Genomic DNA, 21524 nt, shown 5'->3' with positions numbered 1-21524 from the left:
GTACAATTTATCATAGGAATGCAGGGTTACTTCAATATTGGAAATCTATAAAAATAATAGAAAATGATAAAAAAAAACAACAAAAATTACATAATATAATCAATAAAAGAATAACTTTTTGACATAAACATCTATTTTTGTTTTTGAAAATAATAAATAAAATTAAATAAAAAAATATTAAAAGAATAAATCTCTTCTTAATATGAGAGGTAGTATCTATCTAAAACATATCCAGAACTGGTACAAACTTGTAGGATTAAGAGAAAACCCTAAATGATATGAACAAGCAGTTTTCAAAGGGAAAAAATAAATCCGGGTTATAAATAGCCACAAGAAAAAATGCTCTGAATCAAACAAAGTCAATTCCCAAATTCTACCTCACAACCATGAGAATGGCACAGCAAACAAAAAAGAAAATGATAGAGCTGCTACAACAAAGTACACACACTGATGGTTGGTGGAGCAATGCATGGGTATGGCCATTCTGGAAAGCAGTATGGAACTAGGTGCTACAACTTATTAAATCATGTAAAACCTTCAATATTACCAGTAGGCCTAGACTCCAAAGGCATCAACAAAAGATGAAAAGAGCAAATATATACAAATATATTTATATAAGCTCTTTTGCTAGGGGCAAAGTACTAGATACATAAATCCCTTATGGGAATGGGTGAATGAAATATGCTATATGAATGTAATAGAATACTATTATGATATAAAAAATAAGGAAAGGGATTTTTTCAGACAAGTTTGAGGAGGCTCATATAAATGACAGAGAGTGAGGAGAGCAAAACCAAGAGAACAATTTATACACTCATAACAACACTGAAGAGAGAAACTTTTTAAAAAACTTCAGAACTCCGATCAACACACTTGACCAGCCATGATTCCAGAGGACTATTATGAAGTATGGCATATACCTCCCAACAAAGAGGAAATGATACAAGATGCAGAATGATATACTTATTTTGAATATACTCATTGTAGGAATTTGTTGTGCTTGATTTTGCATATCTGCTACAAAGGTTTGGGTTCTTCCCCCCGGGGGGAGAGGAGGTATTACGAAGAAGGAAAAAAAAATATTTGATTGTAAATTGAAAGAGTAATTTTAAGTTTTAAAATTAAGATATATCCTATCATAAATTACTAACTTAACAAAACAGAAGAGAAGCAATTTAAGAGCCATCAGATTCCCTGGAAAAAAAGAGACCTAAAAAAATCACCAGGAAGAAAAGAAGGGACAGAGGGAAAAGAGGACTGAAGGGAAAGAAATAAGGAAGACCACTTATTAAACACTTACTACAATGCTAAGCATTGTACTTATTGCAAAGGACACAAATTTTAAAAAGTAGGAGTGGGCCCAAATCCAGTCCCTGTGGAATAAAGATGTGCAATTTCATGTTCAATTCCCTTTTACTGTTCCATATTGAGCACGTGTCAAGTTTACAACGATACATTTATATTAACTTTCTCAAAGCTCTTATGAGGAAAGGCTTTAGCAAGCATTAAAATAGTACAGGACTTTCCATTTTCACCAGTATTATGCAATTCATCAGTATCAATGCTTTTTTGGTCCACCATTAAAAATCAGTGACATCACAAGAGATTTTGGGGTGGCATCCTCACAATATACTAAAAGGCAGAAAATGAACATAGAGAACGAAACATTTATTCTTTTGTCAAATGTTCATGGGGGTTGAGGAAGTTAGAAAATTTTCCCCCATTCTTCAAAGAGATGATTAAAAGACCAGTTCTTTCAAAGCCAAAAATTAAAAAGATGGCTTCCATAGACAAAAGAAATAAAAAGAATGTGCTGTTGACAATCAGAATAGCAGCAGAGTAAAACTGACAGATACATGCAGATAGAGTAAAACCAGGAAAGAAGAGGGAGTGAAAAGGAGGCAGAATAAAGAAATGAACCTGATTCAACTTGGTAAAGCCCTTTATAAACAATTTGAGCAAAAAAAGATATACAGACAAATGGTATATTCCACACTCCTGCCATGGTTCTACCAGCTTACCAACCAGGTACTGTTAGGAAAGAATTGTTCTGGGAAATCTATATTAGTTATTTGATGGGAGTTCATACATGGAATATAAGTGAAATATCAGTGGAAAGACCAGTGAAAATGTTCCCAACACAAGGAAGCAAAGAATATAGATTTTAAAAAAGGACCATAATATAAGTTAGGAGAAAATAAAACTCCCTTTTTCTTTAAAAGAAATGTTAATTAGGGGCGGAGCCAAGATGGCAGAGTAGAAAGACACACAAACGCAGGCTCTCCCCACACAGTCCATAAAATACCTGTAGAGAGGGACTCTCAACAAATTTTGGAGCAGCAGAAGTGGAGAACAACAGAATGGAGGAGATTTCCAGCCGAGGGTGACCTGAAAGGCCCAAGGGAAACGTCAGTTGCACCACTCAGAACGGAGCCCAGCCCAGCCTTGGCCACGAACAGCCCTTGGAGGTGGAATACCCAGTCAAGAAGCAGCAGGTTCACAGATCCCTCAACCCACAGGCACCAAAGGTCACTGAGGGGTTTTTTCAGCTGGCCAGGAAGGGAGAAGGGCCTTCCTGTAGCTCCAGGTAGCAGACGTTCCTACCTCAACCTCTACAGCAGCCCACATCCATTGATTGATTGTAAAACCCCTTGGGGCACTGAGGAGCTAATTATTACCTTGGCCCTATGCAGAGGCCCTGAGGGAGCTGGTCTTTGTCTGGCACTGAATGGCGGCCCTGCCCCCACAGCTTGACTGAATCCCATACCCCTCAGTGCTGGCTTGGTGGAACTGGAGGCCAGGTGGCTGTGGAGAGGAAACTCTGCTAAGATTCTGGGCACAAAAATCTCCGCCTGCTCCCAGACCAGCGTACATGCTTGACTGTACCACCTTGGAGGAACTGAGATTTTACAGATTCCCAGAGTATACCCTACTCTTGATAAAGGACCCAAAAGTCAAGTAACTGGTTGGGAAAATGCTCTAAAAAGGGAAAAAAAATAAGACCATAGCAGGTTACTTTCTTGGTGAACAGATATCTCCTCCCATCCTTTCAGATGAGGAAGAACAATGCTTACTAGCAGGCAAAGACATAAAAGTCAAGAAAAGTTAATTAGTGATTAATGTTAATTCCTTTTGGGAGATATTTAAGTTTTCACATTTAGTAAGAGGTAAAGCAGAAGAGGTTTACTGGCTCATCTGCCTGTCATTCCACACAAGGATGAAATGAGAAGAAATGAAAGGAAATATTGTAATATGTTCAGTGAATTGAGAAACTGTTGAATTTTAAGTTAATTAGAAATTTAAGAGGCAATATGGAAGGGTGAGGGTAGATGAAACTGAATAAAAGGTAGGAAAACATTGACTCTGATTTAGGCAGTTTATATTACTTGTATGTGTCTTAGATTCTTAATTTTTTAAAAAAGGGGTTGTATATCTACAATCTAGAAGAATAATGGAAAAGGTTAGTGCACTCAACAATTTATCCAGTGAACACTTCTCCACTCTGTTTCTGACCAGCCTACCTCAAGTGTCCTTGACAATAAGGAAAATGGGAAAGATGCTGATACCAAACAAACAAGACTTGTCTGAGACTAGTCCCACCAGGATCAACAGATTCCACTATACTCCCAGGGCAATGATAGCGTATGAGGCAAGTCAATTCTTCTACCATTTTGTAACTCCTTGCACTGCTACCTTCTATAGCAAAAACTACACAAGTAAAATCATTTTATTAAAAAAAAAGTCCCAAGTCAGGCATTAAGTATATGACTAAAATGGATTGAAAGACAAAGAGGAAACAGAGCCCAATTTATGGAAAATGTAATGAAAAGTATCTCCTGCCAAGAACATTGTAACTAATTTTTGATACTGCCTGGAGGTTGCTCTGTTGCCTATATAAGAGAAAATTCTGAGACACAATTTGTTTCTCAAAATGAGGCTCCAGGGAAGAGACAAGACAGCAGAGGAGCAGGAAAAAGTATACTGCATCCCTTCCCCACAAAGCAAACTTGTCCAGAGAGATCTAGAAAATGATACAAAACTGACGACATAAGTAGAATCTTTATCCAACTGGGGAAGGGGAAGGAAGGAGGAAGAGAGAATTGGTAACTCAAAGTTTCTAAAACAACGTTAAAAATTGGTTTTGCATGTAACTGCAGAGAAATAAAATACTAAATAGAAAATGATGAAATTGAATCCTAATGGTAAGAATCCAGAAAAAGTCACGGTGACTCATTAGTCTGGCCCCGGATGGCACTGGGAGACACACAGAGCAGCTGGAAGACACAAGGGATAATGTCCGGTCAGGTATGCGATGCAGACAGGGCACTCCGGGAAGCAGGGAGAGACTGTGCAATAAAATATTAAGTCAAGGACTCAGCCCAGTGAACAGGGTACAGAACCAAGGCCAACCAGCAGTGCTGGCACTCAATAAACAATGATGGGCCATAGACAGAGGGTAGACTGTGAAAGGCCTGTGCCCTGGGGTGCCAGCGTACCAAGAAGGGAGCAAGTTCAAAGCAAACAGCAGCACTTTGGCTCAGACCACAGGAATAGAACACCATCTCAGGTCCAGCTTCTAACCCAATCTGAAACATGGTTGTAATAACCAGGACAGGAATATCAGGGCAAAGGGGAGCCTTTGGTTCTGTCACTGCACCAGCAGAGCTTTCTCAGCTGCCAGATAAGGTCTGAGTGCAACAGCATTATACTATTGCTCAGATGCAAATGCAGGTCAGGACTTGGAAAGCTCAAAGCCTGGAAGAGGGATGAAGATAGACTTTTCTCTAGTTGAGAACACTTTGGAATCAATAAAAAACTTTGTAAGTCCCCAGTCTGCTTCCTAAGATTCTGAAATAATGTAACACTCAATAAAAGGATGTTGCCCCCAAAGGACTGAAGAGCCAGGCTCTAATATCAAGTTCCAAATCAGAAAGTAAAAAAGGACAACAAAAAAAAAAGAATTCCACCATAAACAGTCATTACTGTGAGAGTGGTGTTCAAGACACAAACCTAGAAGAAGTAGGAAGAAAAGGAAGGAAGGAAGGAAGGAAGGAAGGAAGGAAGGAAGGAAGGAAGGAAGGAAGGAAGGAAGGAAGGAAGGAAGGAAGGAAGGAAGGAAGGAAGGAAGGAAGGAAGGAAAGCAGGCAGGAAAAACTTAAGCATACATTTAAGTAGAATGAGAAGAAAGTAAGCAAAAGTTTAAAAAAAGAGTAAAAACATTTTTTGCTAGAGGAAAAATTGAAAATGAGAACTATAGGATAAAGAATTGGAAAGGGAATTAACAGTTGGATACAAGAAGTACAAAACCTTGCCCAAGCAACCGACTCCCTGAAAATTAGAAAAGCCAATGACTCCATGAGAGAACAAGAAATAATAAAACAAAGTCAAAAGACTGAAAATACCAAAGAAACAAAAAGTATTCCAGAGTGAAAACCAACACAGAAAATAAATTGAAGAGAATTTGAGAACTACTGGACTACCTGAATGCCATGACAAAAATATTTCAAGAAATCTTAAAAGAAAACTGCTCAGATCTCTTAGAACCAGAGAGCAAAGTAGAAACAGAAAAAGTCTCTGACTGATAGAAACCACAAAATGAAAACTCCCAGGAATGCCATACCCAAAAATCAGAATTTTCAAGTCAAAGAGAAAGTATCACAAGCAGACAAAAGAACTCAAAAGCCATCTACCATTATAAAGGAGTGGAGAGATCAGAACACAATAACCAGAAGGCAAAGGATCTAAACAAGAATAAAGTTGTTCAGTTCAAATGGGGAAGGGGGTGCCTGGGGGAGGAGAGAGATACATGTGTTCCCTCTGAAAACATTCATCAGAGCTCATAAAGGGAGACCAGACAAGGCCTGGAAGTGATTCTCCCAAGAGGAGAATGGAAAGAAAGTAGAAGAAGAATACAGGACATAAAGAAGAAAATAGGCAACTGGGAAAGAATTTTTGCAACTAGTGTCTGTGATAAAGGCCTCATTTCTAAAATATATAGAGAACTGAGTCAAATGTATAAGAATACAAGTCATTCCCCAATTGATAAATGGTCAAAGGATATGAACAGGCAGTTTTCAGAGGAAGAAATTAAAGTTATCTATAATCACATGAAAAAATGCTCTAAATCACTATTGATTAGAGAGATGCAAATCAAAACAACTCTGAGGTACCACATCATACCTGTCAGATTGGCAAACATGACAGAACAGGAAAATGATAAGTGTTGAAGATGATGTGGGAGAGTTGGAACGCTAATTCATTGTTGGTGGAGCTGTGAGCTGATCCAACCATTCTGGAGAGCAATTTGGAACTATGCCCAAAGGGCTACAAAAATGTGCATACCCTTTGACCCAGCAATACCACTTCTAGGACTGTATCCCCAAGAGATCATAAAAATGGGAAAGAGTCTCACATGTACAAAAATATTTATAGCAGCACTCTTTGTGGTGGCCAAGAACTAGAAATCGAGGGGATGCCCATCAATTGAGGAATGGCTGAATAAATTGTGGTATATGAATGTAATGGAGTACTATTGTGAGATAAGAAATGATGAACAGGAAGACTTCAGAGAGGCCTGGAAAGACTTATATGATCTGATGCTGAGTGAAAGGAACAGAACCAGGAGAATTTTGTACACAGCAATGACCACAGTGTGTGAGGATTTTTTCTGGTAGACTTAGAACTTCACTGCAATGCAAGGAATTAAAAAATTCCCAATGGTCCTTTAAGGCAAAATGCCTTCCACATCTAGAGAAAGAACTGTGGAATTCAATCACAGAATGTAGCAGATCATTTTCTTTTGTATTACTTTTTGGTTTGTTTTATCATTTCTCCCATTCATTTTAATTCTTCTATGCAACATGACTAAGGTGAGGGTGTATTTAGTGGGAATGTATGTGTAGACCCTATAAGGAATTGTATGCTGTCTCGGGGAGGGAGAGGGAAGGAAGTGGGGATGGAGAAGGAGGGAGAGAAAAAAAATCTCTAGGTTATATGGAAGTGACTGTGGAGCACTGAAAATAAAAAAAAAAACACTGAAAAAGAGAATAGGCAGGGGACGAAGGTGGGAAGGAAAAGAAAGGTTAGGAAAATTTATTTCACAAAGCAGAGAGGGGAGCAGCTGAGATCTGAATCTTACTCTCATCTCAACTGGCCAAAGGACTGAAGGATATATGCATGCACACACACACACATACATACACTGGGTATAGAAATACATTTCACTTAATAGGAAAATAGGAGGAAAAGAGGTGAAAAGGGGGAATTAGAGGAAGACTATATAAAAAAAGGAACACATCCAAGCAAAACAGTCTCTAAGAATATACAAAATAATTATATCTCTTTTTGAGGTGGCAAAGAATGGGAATCTGAGGGGGTATTCATAAATTAGAGAATAGCTAAACATCTTATTGTAGTAAATGTGATGAAATACTATTATGCTGCAAGAAATTATCACAGGGGTAGTTTCAGAGATATTGGGGAAGACATATGGACAGATGGAGAGTAAACAGGAGAACAATTACTACAGTGAAAACAACATGGTAAAGGCAAACAACTGAAAAAATTCAGAACTGAGATCAATGTAATGACCAACTATGACTCCTGAGAACTAATGAAGAAACATGCCACCCACTTTTTGACAGAGAGATAAAGACTCAGAGTACACAATGAAAGATATTTTTGACATCATCAATGCAGAAATTTGTTTTGGTAAATTATGCAGTTTCTAATGAGGTTTTATTTTTGCTCTCAACTTGGGGGGTGAGGAGGAGGAGAAGTCAGATTTTTACTGACTGAAAAAATAATTTTTATAAAAAGAACAAGCCCCAAATTAAAAGGTTCTTTATCATATGTAATATTTTCTTGGATGACACAAAAAAAAAATCATGCTTTGAAGTCAGAAAAATAGGGTTACATAAACCCTCCAAGGCAGCATCTCCTCCACTAGGATTGTCAAAACAGAAGTTATAGATGTTATGGTATGGAGAGGGAAGGGAGTCAAGCAAGACAGGGATAGCAGTTAAAACGTCCCTCAGATCAGAGGAACTGAAAGAAAAGTGGTACTATCTGCTCCATTAGTCACTGTGCTGGAAGAAACAGAGGCAGTTGGGACAAACAAAACTAAGGGAGATGAACCAAGAGAAGGTCTGAAGGCTTGCACCTATTGAGGAGATAACAAGAAGGCAGATAAACAGGGGTACCAGAGTTCAAAAAACTAAGATGAGATAGATGTTCGTTGACAGTATGTTTCCCCTCATGTTTGGGGAAGAGAAAGGGTCATGGTACAAAGACACGGTTGAAAAGACCATTTATTTTTCCAGATCAGGATTCTGATTAAAGCATCAAAGTACAGAGAAGTCAAGACTAAAATTGAAGTTTATACTTGTTCCCATTTTATAGAATGCTGTTTTGAGAAAGGTCTATTCGTAAAATTGTAAAATTAAGCCCAACTATGGAACTGCTATTAAGTGCTAAATAAATACTTTCATTGTTGGAAGATTTGGATATAAATTGGAACCATTTTGAAAGTCTCCCACCCACCCCCACCCCTACCTCACTTTGGAATGTACAGATAATCACAAAATCAGATCCTGAGTAAAATTTAACAAAAATAGATGAAAGCAAGGTTTAAGGATCTGAAAAGCAAAAATTCTAATAAAAATTCTGATGAAATGAAAACCATAGTCACATCAACATTAAAATCAAATTGACATTTAACTCCTCCTCCACAATCACCACCCTCTATCACCTAGGCTCAGAAGTTAGATGACATTCTTGATGCCTCCCTCTTTATGAGGCATCTTTATGATGCCTCCCCCCTATCCAATCTGGTTCCAAGTCTTGTTGATGATTCTATCCTCTTAACATCTCTCAAATATATCCCCTCCTCTTGTCTGACACTGCAAACACCATGGTGCAGGCCTTAACTTTTGTAAACTGTCTCCTCACTTTAGCCCATTCTCTACTTAGCTATCCAAGTGATCTTCCTAAAGTACAAGTCTGACCACATCACCTACTATTGGATCAACTAGAAAATTCTGTTTGACTTTTCAAGCTTTCATAACCTGGTACCCTCCTATATTTCCAGTCTTCTTCCATCTTATTCTCTTCCAAGTACTCGTACAACACTGCATATATTTTCAGATTGATTCAATTAACTGGTCCATTTTGCTGCTATTTTTTCTCTTATCTAGTCATTAACTCTTTCCTTTTTTTTAAAAAAAAATCAATTCAATTTCACATATTTTAAACACATAACATATGAAACATTTCTTTGGTTTTAAATATATTTTATTGCTTTATTTCTCAATAACATATAAATTTTTAAATATTTTTTTTAATTTTGAGTTCCAAATTTTCTTCTTCCCTCCATTCCTCCCCCTTCTTTGAGAAGGCAAGAATTGTGATACCAATTATATATGTGAAATCATGCAAAATATATTTCCATATTAACTGTGTTGCAAAAGAAAACAGATGAAAGAAAGAATGGAAGGAAGGAAAGAAGGAAGGAAGGAAGGAAGGAAGGAAGGAAGGAAGGAAGGAAGGAAGGAAGGAAAGAAGGAAGGAAGGAAGGAAGGAAGGAAGGAAGGAAGGAAGGAAGGAAGGAAGGAAGGAAGGAAGGAAGGAAGGAAGGAAGGAAGGAAAGAAGGAAAAATAAATCAAGTAAATAACACATGCATCAACCTGCAGTCAGAATTCATTATTTCTCTCTCTAGAACAGCATTTTTCAGCATGGGCACTTTGAAATTCTCTTGGTTTATTGTTTTGATTAGAGTAGCTAAGTCTTTCACAGTTAATCATCCTTAAAATATTGCCATTACAGGGTACAACATTCTCCTGGTTCTGCTTACATTACGTTGCATGAGCTCATACAAGTTTCTCAGGTTTTTCTTAATCATCCTGACTGTCATTTCTTCTAACACAACAGAATCTACTCTATTCTAATCCATCACAATCACATACCACAACTTGTTCAGTCCTTCCCCAATTTATGAGCACTCTCTCAATTTCCGTGATCTCTTTGGGATAAAGACCTAGCAGTGGTATTGCTGAGTCAAAGAATGTGCAGTTTTGTAGCCATTTGGGTATAGTTCCAAATGGTTATCCAGAATCATGAGATCAGTTTACAACTCCACCAACAATGCATTAGTATCCCCGGTTTTCCACATCCCCTCCAGCATTTGTCATTTTCCTTATGTGTCATGTTAGCCAATCTGACAGGTATAAGGCAGTATCTTAGAATTGTTTCAATTTGCATTTCAATCATCAGTAACTTATTTAGAGCATTTTTTCATATGACTCTGATGTCTTCATTTGAAAATTTCCTATTCATATTCTTGGACCATTTATTAACTGGGGAATCAACTGGAAAATGTACTTTTTCTTAAATAAATTTGGGTCTGTCCTCTATATATCTGAGAAATGAGGACTTTCATATAATTTTCCCCTGGTTTCCTGCTTTTCTTTTAATTTTGGTTGCATTAATTTCATTTGTGCAAAACCTTTTTTGATTGCATGTAATCAAAATTTTGTTTTACTTCCTATCATTTTCTCTGTTTCATCACAAACTCTTCCCTCATCCACATCTCCCTTTCTCCATAGGTCTGACAAGTAATTTTTCCATATTCCCTTAATTTTCTTATGATAGCACCCTTTATATCTAAATCATGTACCCATGAATATGGTGCGACATATTCACTCACATATGCCTGGTTTCTGCCAGAGTTGCTTCAACAGCTTTTTTGTTTACCCTGATAGCAGGTTGCTATGTTCATTTACTCTTGTACATTGTATACCTAACCTAGTCTACTGATCGAGCACTCTATTCTGTAGTCAATACTAGATTGTTCTGATGATTATTGTTTTGTAATGTAGTTTGAAATCTTTTGATTTTAGGCTACCTTCCTTCACTTTTTTTTCACTGATTTCTTTGATATTCTTGAACTCTTGTTCCTCCAGATAAATTTTATTACTTTTTTCTAGTTCTATAATAGTCCTTTAATCATTTGCTTAGTATGGTATTGACAAAATAAATCAATTTAGGTATTATTGTTATTTTTGTTATTGTTATATTGGCTTAGCTTACCAATAAACAGCTATTATTTCTCTGATTGTTTAGATCTGTTTTTATGTGAGAAGTGTTTTGTAATTCTGTCCATATAGTTCCTGTGTGTCTTGGCAGGTAGGTTCCTAAGTATTTTATTCTGTATGCAGTTATTTTAAATAGAATTTCTCTTTCTATTTCTTCCTGTTAGGTTCTGTTGGTAATATATAGAAATGCTGAAGAATTATGTGGGTTTATTTTATATCCTACAACTTTGCTAAAGTTAATTGTTTCAACTAGTTTTTTAGTTACTTCTGCAAGGTTCTCTAAGAATATCATATCATCTGCAAAGTGACAGTTTTGTTTCCTTATTGTCTATTTTTATTCCTTCAATTATTTTTCTTTTCTTATTGCTATAGCTAGCAATTCTAGTACGATACTGAATAATAGGGGTGATGCTAGAACATCCTTGCTTCACCCTGATTTTACTGGCAAGCACTTTACAGATACTTCTTGCCCTGGTTTTAGGTAGCTGCTACTTATCACTTTAAGAAAGGCTCCATTCATTCCTGTGCTTTCCAGTGTTTTTAATAGGTTTCTCACTACTTTGTGAGATAAGGTGTTCTGAATCGCCTCTGATATTCTACCATAAGACTTTATATCCTAAACTTGTGTTGGTCCTGAAAGCTATATCTCTCAGAAAAAAAAAAAAAAAAGGTCAGTCAGTTACAGTGAAGTGCCTATTAAGTGCTATACCCTTGACTAACCTCTGAATCAAAAATATAAGTGATGAGAAAGATGATGTATAAAAGGAAAAGGAAGCTGGTCTGGAGGTGTGGGAACTGTAGAGGGAAAAACAGTATTTGGTAAAGATCAAAACTAAAAACTCTAAGAAGAGTGACGCCTGGTAGAAAATGAAGAGATGGTTGGTCAGAGTGATTTCCTTAAATGGGGTCCCAAGAGGAAAGGGTACCTTCTAGAGAAGTTCAGAAGAAGGTAGCTTGGTGGGTTCAAATGTTTGCTGAGCTCTTTTGATCTCAAGGTTGCAAATGATTCACGTCTGTTAAAATGACTTAGAAAATGTTGATATTTCAATTAGATGTCTTTTGGTTTATCCATTTCCCATCTGGAGGCCTCAACAGATTGTTTAAATGAGTCAGTTGTTTTCCCCTAAGTTGTATAACATATAGGCCCATTTTTCTTCATTCCTGAAAAAGGGCAATGATTTCATATTGATTTTGATATAGTACTGCTTTCAAGGAAGATATTCTCCTCTATTCAAATGGATTTATGATTTCATTAATTTAGATGCTCCTTCCAGCTATGCAATCAATCCACAAGCATTTATTAAGAACCTGCTCTACACCAGGTCTGGTATTCAGTACTGGAGGTACAAATACAAAAAAATGAAAAATATTTTAATGGTTGCAGATTTCAACCTGCTTAACTTGTTTGACTCTTCTTCATGTTTTTTCATAATTTTACCTTGTGGTAACACCCAACGTGCTGGAAATCCTCTTAACTTTCTCACAAGTTCCGTTTACATAACAGTTAGTTACTTGGACAATCTTTCTCCCTCATCCTTACCACATTACCAGCTCATCTTCATTTTCAAGTCTTAGGGGACTGTTAATTTTCATATCGCATATAGCTATAGACGGCTAGCATATTAAAAACCTCAAAGCAGTGAATATCCATGATTGCGTCTACTACACACCTGCTTCAGAACTTGGGCCAGCTGACACAAATTATCTTTTTTTCTCACCAAAGAAATAGCAATGAGCAAACTAACAGACAGTAAGCACAAGGATGTTACACAGTACAATAGAAATGCTAAATGTCAAGCATGGAAAATAAGACAAGGAAGAGACTAAGCTTCTACACCTTATGCGCTCCCACTGCCCTAAGTATCCAACAAAAAGTCATACAAACAAGCATAGAACGGGGTGATAGATATAGGACACAATGTTCTGGAGCCTTGTTCTATGTAGGGTCATATGGGCTGAGCTCTAGCTCTGCTGCTTACTACCTGTGTAGTAGGTAGGGCCAGTCATTTCACCACTCCACATCTGCTGACATATAAAAATAAGGGGATTCAAGTAGATATTCCCTAAGGAGTCTTCAAGTTCTAAATATATGAACTTATGACTTGGTCATTCTTTAAGTTGGAAGACTGAGGCAAAGGCACTATGAGTTTCAAAAAAATTACTTCTTATGGGAAGTGATTCTGAAATGAGTTCCTGGAAGTTTTTCTCAGAGACTCTTACCAGCATGGCTATTTGGTGAGTCAAGTCAAGAAAACAAACATCTATTAAATGATTATTATGCACCAGGCACCATGATAAGTGCTGGGAATGCATAGAAAGATCAAAAAATTTTTTTCCTTCTTTTGGGGAAGTAGCAATATAATGGAGAAGACAACATGGAAGCAAGGCATAGACAGGATAGTGTGGTGATAATCAGCAGAAGGAAGGTATTTACATTTGAAAGGGACAGGGAAAGGCTTCTTGCAAAAGATGGGATTTGAGCTGAGTTTACAAAGAAAGCAGGAAATTGAGGTGAAGAGGGAGAAGACTCCAGGCATGAGGGACAGCCAGTCAACATTGACAGAGTCAAGAAATGGAGTAATTTATGTATTTAGAAAGCAAGGAGGCTTCATTACATGGAGGTAAGTCAAAGATAAGAATACTGATAAGGTAAATGCAAGGGATGAGCTGATGATGAGCTTAAAAGCCAAAATAACCATTTTCTATTTGATCCTGGAGGTGACAGGCAATAGCGAGAGTTTACTGAGTTAGAGGAGTAGCAGAGGGAGTAGGGGAAAATACCATGATCAGAGCTTTAGAAGATCACTTTAAGAGCTAAATAAAGGGTGGATGGCAAGGAGACTTAGCCAGAAAGCAACTGGAATAGAGCAGATGAGAGGCAATAAAGACCTGTAGCAGGGGAGCAATTAAAAAAAACTGAAGTTCTATATAATTTGTGTACCACATAAACTACTCTCAATCATCTTATTATTTTCAACTCATCTTGAGAATATTTCCCCCCCAAACTGAGACCTCTATATCACAACCTTTGCACAATCCTTGTCTAAATCACGCTTTTAATCTTGGGACAACCAAACTACTTTTTTAACTCATTGTTCCATGAGACACAAAATTATGCTTCCAATGACAGCCCAATAACTCTGACAAGCTAATGAAAGACTTCTTCCATGCCTTTGCTCCATGCCCTAGTGCTAACCCACCTCACGAAGCAGAGCCACTACTTGCTATTCTTAGCACATTGAAATGAAGAGAAACACAACCTACAGGAGCCATTCAAAAGGGAAGCAGAAAGCCCATTTATTCTGAAACAATTCTGTTATAGGACTACTGATAGAGACAAAGTCTAAGAGTGAAAGGCTCCAGAAGGCTCCATCAAGCCTGAAGCTGTCATGCCCTGTACCCTCCTCTGATGTTCTACCAAGGTGAAGGTACACTCCATGGCCAAAAGCTTCCTTTCTTCCTTTGGGTTTACTGGCTACATTTCTTGTTCAAAGATCAAGCCTTAAACCCAATTCACTCTGGAGCTCATAGACTGGACAACAGCTCCCCACCCACCTAGCACAGAGTGAATGTAATTACTAAATATTAATTGTTTCTCTTTTACCCAGGAACCCTGAGGGTCTTCTTCCAGTTTGTTTGTTTTTTTTAAGAAGCCTATTCATTAAATGCATATATCTCAAAGTGAGAATGTGTTAAGACCTTAGCCTGAAAGGGCCAGGGTCTCACATTGCATCCTGGACCATCTCCAGTCATCCTGAAGAATATCAGGCCACTGGCTACAGATGGTTCAGGAGAAGAAAGTGAGCCTTGCACAGCTCTCCCTCACCCAAATCAAAGTCAACTGCAAGTCATGTCATCATCTTGATGTCATGGTCCTCTTCGAGAACGAAGGACAAACACAATCTAAGTATTTCCTTCATACAAGACTAGAACTAGAACTGAAAGGTCATCCAAATTCTTAACTAGCATTGGGCTCCTTTTCTGTAAAGCCTTGGTCTACTGAGGACAATCCATTCAACAGTGAAAATGTTTGTACTTTCCTCCTCTCTACACACAAATCCCCATAAATCAAATGTTATTAAATCCACCAAAAGGTCAGACTGTCATTAGAAAAATTTTCCTTATTCAAGCAGTAATCACAATAGCTAGATGCACTTGTATTTTCAAAGTTCAGTCTAACATAAGTCCTTAGAGCAACTTCAGTGATGATAATCAGTAATGAAAAAAAGATTTTTGACCTCCAAAAATCACATTCACCTTGAAATTTCAGAACACTCTTTCTTTAAAGTATGACTCCACCCTGATGCCCAAAGTGTCTGTGAATATGGTTTGCCTGCTTGAGATGAAGTTTCATCTCAAGGTGGGCTAAAATCTATTTTTAGCTGGTTCAGGATTTTTTTTTAAAAGAGGTACATGCTAAAGGAAGATTTTCAAAATTAATCATAGCTCTCATCAGTTGGCAGTTCTATCAAGTGAAAGAATGAACATCTTGAATCTTCAAAGTGGATTTAATTTATTAACTCACAAGAAAATTTTGTTTTTTACATTGATCCTAAGTTACCTGCCAACAAACTTTTACATTCAACGTCTAGTCCACTTTAAGTGTTCAGAATAAAAAAAGCCCTTGATTAAAGTATCTACCTCTTGCAGACAACAACTATTATAGAGAGCCTATGTGCCAAGTACTTTACAAGTATCTCATTTCATCCTCCCAATAATCCTGTGAGTTAGGTGCTATTATAATCTCAATTTTACAGCTGAGACAATTGAAACAAACAGAAGTTAAATTACTTGCTGATAGTCACAAAGCTAGTAAGTGTCTGAGGCTAAATTTGAACTCCAGACCCAGCAATCTATCCAAACACCTCATTCCCCCTAACTCCAGATCTCTGAAATTTAAACAAAATCTCAGGAAACTTGGTTAGCAAAAAATATGAAAGGAGTATTAGATAATGATTTATAATATTAAATAGTATTATAAATGAATTATAATATTCAAATACAAGAGATCTGGGTAAGGAAACCACTATATTCTGTCACAGGGGTCACAAACTATCATAATGAAATATTTAATTAATGAAATATTTAATATTTATTCAATTTAAATATTTAAGTCAGTTGCTCATCTTACAAAATATAGCTAAATTACTTACGTTTCCAAACTTTAAAGGAAAGAACAATCCAAGAAGAAAACAATAGCACAAAAAATGAATTAGATCTAAGTCAGGAGTCAGAATAGAACAGAAGAAATCATCAAGAATTGGGGATACCCCTGACTGATTGACAGATTCACCTGCCCAAAAAATCACTCCAAACTACTCCAATAGTATTCTTCCCACCCCGCTGTTCCTTAGATCTTATTAGCCTTTTTTGTTATTTAGTCATTTTTCAGTTGTGTCCAGCTGTTCATGACCATATCTGGGGTTTTCCTGGCAAAGTAATTTCTCCAGTTCATTTTGCAAATAAGGAAACTGAGGCAAAAAGGATTAAATGATTTGCCCAGAGTCACACAGCTCAGTGTCTCAGGCCACATTTGAACTCAGATCTTCCTGACTCCAAGCTCAGTGCTCTATCCACTGTACCACCTAGCTGACCAGATCTTATCCTTTGGAAGCCTCCAATTATACAGGAAGCATAATTTTTAATTTCTGAGCATCACATTTTTGTTTCTTAATGCCTAAGTACCTATGCTGTGATCAGTAAAAAACACTTTATCATGTGTTAATTGCTTCCAAAGAAATTAAGAAAATACTTAAATTCAATTACTCATTGATTTGCCTAGCCTAAGATTTTATGCTTCCTTAAATAAAGTCAAGAATATCTTTAGTTAAATGAATGACTCCCTTCTGAAGTTGTCAAAGCATTGGCTGGTATAATCTCATTTACTCTTGCTCCTCAGTGAAAGAGTTATAAAGAGATGTTCTATTGGTAAACAACGATGAGATCCATTAAGGAATATCCCGAAGGTGACAAAATTCAAAGGAAGGCACTGAATTGGAACTGTAGTCTCCTGAATCCTACTAGCCTCTAATGCTGAATAAAAAAGTTGAAACCATTTATAAGATCTTTCTATCCCACATTTGAAATGAAATTGTATAGAATTCTGAAAAGCTTTAGAAGCTCTGGAGAAGATATTTAGGAGGCTTGGTACAACAGGAAATATATTTACTAAGCTTTATTATCTAAGATTTCTGGCTTATTGTCCACGGTTTCTGCTAGGCAGATCTCACTGAGATTTAGTTTCACCATCCGCAAACTGAAGACTTTACGGTTGCTGGTAGAAATATCTGCAATCTTGGATGTGCAGATGATACTCTGATAGCAGAAAATTAAGAATTAAGAAGCCTCTTGATGAGGGTGAAAGAGGAGATTGCAAAAGCTGGCTTAAAGCTTAACATTAAAAACAACAACAACGAAGATCACGGCAACTAGTCCCATCACTTCCTGGCAAATAGAGGGAGAAAAAATGGAAGCAGTGTTGAGATCACCACAGATGGTATCTGCACTCATGAAATTAAAAGACACTTGCTCCCTAGAAAGAAAGCTATGGCCAATCTGGATAGCATACCAAAAGGCAGAGACATCACCTTGCCAACAAGGGTCCGTACAGTCAAAGCGAAGGTTTTTCCAGTAATAATGTATGGCTGTGACAGTTGAGATAGTTTAGTGCCAAAGAATCAACACTTTCAATTATGGGGCTAGAGAAGACTTTTGAGAGTTCCTTGGACAGCAAGGAGATCAAATCAGCCAATATTTAAAGAAATCAAATCAGACTAGTCATTGGAAGGACAAGTACCGGAGCTGAAGCGTCAATACTTTGGCCACGTAATGAGAAGATGGGACTAGGAAAAGACCCTGATGTTGGGAAAGATTGAAGGCAAAAGGAGAAGGGGACAGCAGAGGGCGAGATGGATAGGGAGTGTCATAGAAACAATGAACATGAACTTGGACAGACTTAGAAAGATAATGGAGAACAGAAGGGCCTGGCATGCTATGGTCCACGGGGTCAGGAAGAGTCAAACATGACTAAACAAATGAACAACAAAAACCCAAGGGGTTGGACTCCATGATGTCTTCCTGGTCTAAGACTCTACAGCTTCTCTGGGGATCATATAATCCATTACTGCACTACTTAATCAGAATTTTCATTTCCAGAGCCATCAGTCTTGTTCAGGCCCACATCAGCTTTCCCTTGAACTACTTTTGTATACTCCTATCTCATCTCCCTGCCTCTGCTGTGTTTACTCTGATATAATAACAGCTGACATTTATATAGAAATCTAAGGCTTGCAAACTGATTTATATACATTACCTCATTTGATCCTGTGAGATAGGTACTATTAATATCTCTTTCTTACAGATGAGGAAACTTAGGCTCATTAACATTAAGTGACCTGTGTGGAACAACCTCTGAGACTAACAGGTCTGTTTTCTATGAGCTACCTTACCAGGAAGATGCACTGGACATAGAGGAAGTCTGTTTGCTAAAAGGTGCCAAAGTCTTGCTCACTTCCAGATGCCTTGGGTGGTGCTCGATGGCTGACTTTACTGAGCTGTTGCTTCCAGCCCTAAACTGGCCCAAACCAGCCTTGCAATCAACTGTTCCTGCAAAACATCCTGCTTCGATGTCCACCTGTTCTGAGAAAGATTGTCCTTTTATTCCCCCAACTCCTCTGAGAACTTCCCCCCTTCTTGGTTTTCAAGCATAAATCTCCCCTACCTCTCATGGGCTGTGGGTTCCTCTGTATGTTGTACTGGGGTCCTCAACACTAGTCCCTGATTTTCCCCCTCATAAAACTTTTCTGCTTTCAACCCAGCTTGGACTCGTTTACATTTTACAGGGTGGGTTTCACTTGATTGATGCTTGCCAAGAGTCAAGCCACTAGCAAGTGTCAGAGGCAGAATTTGAATCCAGTCCTCCTAAATTCCAAGGCCAACGTTCTTGCTACCATACTCTGTTGCCTTACAAGTTATGATCCAACCTTCATATCACTGCCAAACCAGATTTTCCAATGCACTGGCTGCCCATTCCTTACTAATCCTTGATTTAGGCATTCAAGGTCTGATCTAACTTTCTAGGCTTCTTCTATTCTCTATTCCAGGCCAATGGCACTACCAGCCAGGCCCTGGTTTTGTCCTTCCCCTTGGATCATTCGGCACACCCTCCCTCACATCCCTACAACCTGCTAGAATCTTCCGTTCAGACTCTAGCTCAGGTGCCCACCAAATCCATGGAGTCTTTGGGATCATCTTTAGATTAAAGTTGTGGGAGTTTTTCCCCTCCTCAAATTCTCATACCACTTCGGTTAGACCTCTTTAATACAACTTGGATTATATATAATGTTCTCTGTTTCATTCCACATACTACCTCATTAGAGTCTTAAATTCCTTAATGGAGGACTGCATAGCGACTCATTTTTGTACCCCCAGCACAATGTATTGACAAAGGTGAATATTACATATTTGTTGAAGTGAACTGAATATAAAGTCAATTACTTCTCTTCTTGAGAAAGTATGAACCAGTAGCTCCAAAAAGAAGTGTCTATACCTACCTAAAACAGTGAAACTGAAATTTTCTTCCAAAAAGGACAATTTTCCCATCTCCTGAAGAAAGCCTTTCACTTAGAAAGTTTTTTTCTACCCTCTTCATTCTCTTTATTTATAAAATTGCTTATGCTAAGATATTACCATGTATAATGCATTAAATTATGCAGTGTAAGATGTAACCTTAATGGAGAGAATTCTATTCAGTCACATCATACACTTCAGGAAATATGCAAAAAAAATTACTGCACTGACTTTCAAATTTTTTTAATCTAGACATTTTTTCATATACATAGCTGCAATATAAATATACAAAATAATAGTCATCTCATTTTTCAACTGTTTCCTGATATGATAATAAGCCTACTGCTGACACCTTTCTTATTCTCCCTGGCAGGCCCTACATTAGCATGTAAATAGCTGGCAGATACAAGGAAATGAAAGCAAAGAACTCTTTAATTAACTGTAATCCTCTGCAAACCCATACAGCAATCTGGTCCGACAATGTCCGCACTGGATCTTCTTCAGAGGTCCGTCAACACTGACTATATGGATCTTCACTAGACCAGAACAGACAGAAGATAATGGAATAAACTGACTTAGGAAACAATATTTGGACATTTGTCGATATTTAAAATTACCCTCGTGGCTGCCACCTGGCATTACCAAAGTTGTCATTAGATCATTTGAACAGGACTTTAGGGAAGCCAGGGAAGGAAACTTCATTCACTTTCATCAACACCCTGCCATTATTTGGCTTTGAGGTTCACCTTCCAGATCTCTCTTTCCTTTCTACATTCTACTCCCCATCTTCCAAACCAAAGGAACAAAGGATTGGGAGAAAATAGATGGGGAAAAGTAAAAGACTCATTTAAATTAAAACTATAGAAGAGGGAAATTCTGAAGTACTATACAAAATGATGTGGGGAGGGAGAATGAGGCATCCTCTGGCTGAAAGAGGATCAACTTCAAGTGTTAGTACTAAAGATCAAGCTTCCAGATTCTAGATGAGTCAAAGCTACATGTGCCATTTTAAGAAAAGGATTAATTACAGGTCCTCTTTAAACTGCAGCTCATTAGAGCAAAGTAGTTACACTTATCAAGCAGCTCTAAGGGGCACAGCACTTTACATTAGGAGCCATCCTTTGTCAGAGGACTAAAGGGAGTTAAATACTCTGCAGTCAGCTTTTAAAAAAGAATGCTGTGGCTCTTGACAAGCTATGCTGTGAGGATCAGGGTAAGAAATTTTATCCTCAGTATGGGGATAGCAGAGGGTAAGAAGGAGGGAAGTAAGAAAGAATAAATACCATGAAAGCCAGGTCAGTCCCACTCCCTACCACAGAGTATCATCTTTTATATATATATATATGTATATACATACACACACTTCTCATTATTAACAGAGTACTTCCCATTTATAAAGTACTACTCCTTTAAGGAGCTTACAGGTGGCTAAATGAGGATGGCTTATACAAGGATAAATCATCATTCTGGAATTAGCTCTATTTCTATAAAAGAAGGCTAATAAAAACCTCCAATGAAGGCTAACTACTAGATATCATTTATTTAGAGGCTTTCAAAAAGCTTTGGATAAAGCCCTACATAAAAGCCTATTAGGGAGCCTTGCTAACCAGGAAAAAAAGGCTTGTCTATATTTTGAATTGGGTAATTTAGAGAGAGCAAAAGAACAACTATGGAGAGTCTAGGTTTCTAAGGGGATCTTCCAAAACAAGGGTTGTCTCTTCCTACACCTGCAGGCACCAGTCCTGGGGAGTATCCAAGGGCAGTGCTTTAAGTGGTAGCGAGCACCTCCTAGAAGAAAAGTTAACTGAGACCGCCCAGGAGCTAATCCTGTCGAGGATCTGACATTGCTGATGAGAGACTACCAA

At 37.7% G+C, this 21524-nt stretch overlaps 1 protein-coding gene across 2 annotated transcripts in view; it reads right to left on the bottom strand.

Annotated features, from left to right (window-relative positions):
- The window catches only part of MAD1L1 (mitotic arrest deficient 1 like 1), an 852423-nt gene that overhangs the window by 518210 nt on the left and 312689 nt on the right, over positions 1–21524 (bottom strand). The window lies entirely within an intron of this gene.

This window comes from Notamacropus eugenii, chromosome 3, assembly GCF_028372415.1.
Source record: "Notamacropus eugenii isolate mMacEug1 chromosome 3, mMacEug1.pri_v2, whole genome shotgun sequence".
Lineage (NCBI taxonomy): Eukaryota > Metazoa > Chordata > Mammalia > Diprotodontia > Macropodidae > Notamacropus > Notamacropus eugenii.
Note: the sequence above shows the minus strand (reverse complement) of the source record. Positions and strands in the feature narration are given on the sequence as shown.